The sequence below is a fragment of the Schistocerca nitens genome, chromosome 7 (genome assembly GCF_023898315.1).
Source record: "Schistocerca nitens isolate TAMUIC-IGC-003100 chromosome 7, iqSchNite1.1, whole genome shotgun sequence".
Lineage (NCBI taxonomy): Eukaryota > Metazoa > Arthropoda > Insecta > Orthoptera > Acrididae > Schistocerca > Schistocerca nitens.
In genome coordinates this window covers 307,418,327-307,423,326 of record NC_064620.1, presented here as the reverse complement: position 1 = coordinate 307,423,326, position 5,000 = coordinate 307,418,327, and the positions used below count along the sequence as shown (strand labels likewise).

Sequence of the window (5,000 nt, the reverse complement as noted above, 5' to 3'; positions counted from 1 at the left end):
CAGGAAGTGAACGCAACAACGCCAACCACACAGCATCGCCACCTATGAAAATACGACGAAACCACATGCAATACAGCCATCTACGCGAATCTGGCAACACTACATCCACCATGTCGAGCGCACCACAAACAATAACGCCATCTAGGCCTCCTGCAACGGCGATACCGCCATCTATGAGACGCCAAGCTGAATACGACATCGATGGGCGCACAGTACACATTGTCCGACGCCACCCACAAAGACGGCATCCTCTGTCCACCACGAAGTCGTCGACCGACAATCACGCCACCCGCACCCGTACGTGCCCCACCCCACCCACCAAAATCGCAAGTCCAGCGGATGAACGGCGGACGTTTCCCGCACTCGTAAGTTGCAATCCACACCTATATCTTGCGTTTCATGAAGAGTTTTATCCAATATTCGACATTCCCGCTGTCCCTAAACGTGCTCTAAGTCTGTGCGCGACCGCGTCGCTCACTGTACGGATTCCGATGCTGAGCGATCAGCTATGGGCCGCCCCATCCACGTCGGTCCCCGTGGGCGTTGCACTCGCAGTCGCAAAGACTCTGGGCAATGGCTATGTGCGCTCCGCAATATATTACTCGGACGAGTAATGAGGGTCCGAGCCCCCAGTGTGGGGAAAGTGTTTCGCAGCCCTGACCCACCGGCACGGTGTTGCGTCCCCCACCTCAAACATGTGACGTAGTCACACCACCGGTTTTGACTAATAGACAGAATGTTTATAATCATATGCCATACACCGGGGGACGATGCCGCGAGGTGTAGCTAGCTAGTGCAGTCGCACCGCTACTACTGTACAGAGATAGAACAGGCATTGACTATACATACATTAAGCTTATACACGGCGGTGCTTAGTAATACGCGCAGTCATCGGAATACAGATAACACATACAACTGTCCCTATACATGCTGAACGTCTGTGCACACAATGTCAACCACACGTCACCCACACACTCCATCACCCACTAGTCTATGCATGTAACAGACGCAGACACAACATCTAAGTACCAGCATGGAACAACATCCAGTGCATCCTCTCGGCCACAGTACACCATCCACACTATGATAACCAGACCGGGACGTCGAACCAGAAAACTGAATATCCCACTCTTCCTACAACCACCATTGCTCAGATACGCCACCAACACCCACACATGTCCTACACAGGGGTGCACCCAACAGCACCACACTGCCGCATCTCACAGCACATAAACAATGGCAGGAATGAAAGACACAGGTGTGCCACTCCTTTGCCACAAACACAGAACGGGCGCGCCACCTGCCATGAGCCACAAGTGCAACTGACGTGACATATCTGATAGTGCCTCAGGCGTCCACTTACTACCATCACTATCAACGAACCTCGCCACCCCACCCCCCCCCACACACACACCATCCCTTAACCCAACTTCTGCCTTAACCTAACCCAACTTCTGCCTTAACCTAACCCAACTTCTGCCTTAACCTAACCCAACTTCTGCCTTAACCTAACCCAACTTCTGCCTTAACCTAACCCAACTTCTGCCTTAACCTAACCCAACTTCTGCCTTAACCTAACCCAACTTCTGCCTTAACCTAACCCAACTTCTGCCTTAACCTAACCCAACTTCTGCCTTAACCTAACCCAACTTCTGCCTTAACCTAACCCAACTTCTGCCTTAACCTAACCCAACTTCTGCCTTAACCTAACCCAACTTCTGCCTTAACCTAACCCAACTTCTGCCTTAACCTAACCCAACTTCTGCCTTAACCTAACCCAACTTCTGCCTTAACCTAACCCAACTTCTGCCTTAACCTAACCCAACTTCTGCCTTAACCTAACCCAACTTCTGCCTTAACCTAACCCAACTTCTGCCTTAACCTAACCCAACTTCTGCCTTAACCTAACCCAACTTCTGCCTTAACCTAACCCAACTTCTGCCTTAACCTAACCCAACTTCTGCCTTAACCTAACCCAACTTCTGCCTTAACCTAACCCAAGTTGCGCCTTAACCTAACCCAAGTTGCGCCTTAACCTAACCCAAGTTGCGCCTTAACCTAACCCAAGTTGCGCCCTAACCTAACCCAAGTTGCGCCCTAACCTAACCCAAGTTGCGCCCTAACCTAACCCAAGTTGCGCCCTAACCTAACCCAAGTTGCGCCCTAACCTAACCCAAGTTGCGCCCTAACCTAACCCAAGTTGCGCCCTAACCTAACCCAAGTTGCGCCCTAACCTAACCCAAGTTGCGCCCTAACCTAACCCAAGTTGCGCCCTAACCTAACCCAAGTTGCGCCCTAACCTAACCCAAGTTGCGCCCTAACCTAACCCAAGTTGCGCCCTAACCTAACCCAAGTTGCGCCCTAACCTAACCCAAGTTGCGCCCTAACCTAACCCAAGTTGCGCCCTAACCTAACCCAAGTTGCGCCCTAACCTAACCCAAGTTGCGCCCTAACCTAACCCACGTTGGGCCCTAACCTAACCCACGTTGGGCCCTAACCTAACCCACGTTGGGCCCTAACCTAACCCACGTTGCGCCCTAACCTGCCCTGTAATTGTTAGTTATATGACTCTAGGAATTCGTGTAGCGTTGCCTAATTGCAACCATCTCAACATAGTTCACTTCGCGCACACTGTGGTGTTCTGCGTATTGATTCATTTTACGGTGCGTACCCTCACATCTTGCGAGTGTTGCTTACTTTCCACATGGTCCCGCTATCCACTGTATTGTGTACTGCAATAGGACGTATATCGCCCCCGCCCCCCCCTCCCCTCCTGTCACCTCTAGCTCGTCGGTCAGGAGTTCGCGTGTTGAATGCGCTTCGCAGCTGTGCAATGGCATTCGTATACGTACGCTGGCCACCTTCCACGTGTTCTTTCGTGCACACGTCGCAGCGTGTATGTATGCTGATGGAGTGCGTCGTGACACACAACATCCAGGCATGCAAGACTCGTAGAAGTCGCAAATGTAGATGGATGTCTACGTTTGCTGCCCAAGTTACGCAAATGAACTGGAAATCCGTTGTTGCGCGGTTGTTCGCGCTGGAGGTGAATCGTTGATATCGACGATCGGTACAGGTATTAACCGGTTGCTTCAGCGACACCCGTCATACCCACGAACGTGAGTGGGCATGTGGGTATGAAGCGATACGCGGCGGTGGCTGGGTGGGACCGTCCCCGGCCGGTGAGGGGGGGGCGCCCGGCGTGCTGGCCGCGCGCTGCGTGGGCGCACGCGCGGCAGCCGGCTGGTGGGGGCGCCCAGTGGCAGGCGCGCCGGCTGACGGACGCGGCAGGCGGCGCATCTGCGTGCCGGCGCACCCAGCGCGCGGCGCCGTGCGGCCAAAGTGGGTCCTCCCGGGCCCGGTGCGAAGCGCGGTGGACATCTGCAGTGTGCTGGTCCGATTGAGGACTGTGTGCGTTGAGGATGCGCCGCCGCCCGGCACTCGGCGCCGCGACGCCGTCTGCTGCTCGGTCGCCCCCGCGGTTCTCGCAGGTGGTTTGTATCGCAGCTGTGCGGATGTGTTGGCGCGTGCGCTGTGCTGGGAGAGTTCGCTTTGGCACCCAAGTGGGGCTCTGCCCCTCTGTGGCGCTGGCGTTGGAGCTGCCCGGTCACTGTTTGTGGCCGCGTGTTGTCTCCCGCCGGCAACACCACGACAGCACGCTCCCGGGCCTCTGTCGGCAGCGGCAAGCTCAGTTGGGAGCACGGGTGGTCGCACTGAAAGCGTCTACTCGCCTATCTCCGGGCGATTGCGCCTCTCTCGAACCCGACCAAGTACTTAGGACGGCGCTGCGCGCCGCCGGGACCTGAGAGGGTTTCGAGGTGTATCGTGCAGGGGAGCCCAGCCTCCTCCTGTTTGCAGAATAATTGAGCGGACGCTTGCGTGTTCGCGCGGGCCCCCGGGACACACTCCCGGGCGGCCGGCTGCTCAGCTCTAGTTGACGCAGCTCCCTGGTTGATCCTGCCAGTAGTCATATGCTTGTCTCAAAGATTAAGCCATGCATGTCTCAGTACAAGCCGCATTAAGGTGAAACCGCGAATGGCTCATTAAATCAGTTATGGTTCCTTAGATCGTACCCACGTTACTTGGATAACTGTGGTAATTCTAGAGCTAATACATGCAAACAGAGTCCCGACCAGAGATGGAAGGGACGCTTTTATTAGATCAAAACCAATCGGTCGGCTCGTCCGGTCCGTTTGCCTTGGTGACTCTGAATAACTTTGGGCTGATCGCACGGTCTTCGTACCGGCGACGCATCTTTCAAATGTCTGCCTTATCAACTGTCGATGGTAGGTTCTGCGCCTACCATGGTTGTAACGGGTAACGGGGAATCAGGGTTCGATTCCGGAGAGGGAGCCTGAGAAACGGCTACCACATCCAAGGAAGGCAGCAGGCGCGCAAATTACCCACTCCCGGCACGGGGAGGTAGTGACGAAAAATAACGATACGGGACTCATCCGAGGCCCCGTAATCGGAATGAGTACACTTTAAATCCTTTAACGAGTATCTATTGGAGGGCAAGTCTGGTGCCAGCAGCCGCGGTAATTCCAGCTCCAATAGCGTATATTAAAGTTGTTGCGGTTAAAAAGCTCGTAGTTGGATTTGTGTCCCACGCTGTTGGTTCACCGCCCGTCGGTGTTTAACTGGCATGTATCGTGGGACGTCCTGCCGGTGGGGCGAGCCGAAGGCGTGCGACCGCCTCGTGCGTGCTCGTGCGTCCCGAGGCGGACCCCGTTGAAATCCTACCAGGGTGCTCTTTATTGAGTGTCTCGGTGGGCCGGCACGTTTACTTTGAACAAATTAGAGTGCTTAAAGCAGGCAAGCCCGCCTGAATACTGTGTGCATGGAATAATGGAATAGGACCTCGGTTCTATTTTGTTGGTTTTCGGAACCCGAGGTAATGATTAATAGGGACAGGCGGGGGCATTCGTATTGCGACGTTAGAGGTGAAATTCTTGGATCGTCGCAAGACGAACAGAAGCGAAAGCATTTGCCAAGTATGT

At 54.6% G+C, this 5,000-nt stretch overlaps 1 non-coding gene across 1 annotated transcript in view; it reads left to right on the top strand.

Moving 5' to 3' along the window:
• Positions 1-3,944: 3,944 nt before the first annotated feature.
• Positions 3,945-5,000, top strand: part of LOC126196948 (small subunit ribosomal RNA) — a 1,909-nt gene continuing 853 nt past the window's right edge. Inside the window, exon 1 of the ribosomal RNA XR_007539368.1 lies at positions 3,945-5,000. This exon is cut by the window's right edge and continues 853 nt beyond it. This is a non-coding gene — a ribosomal RNA (small subunit ribosomal RNA).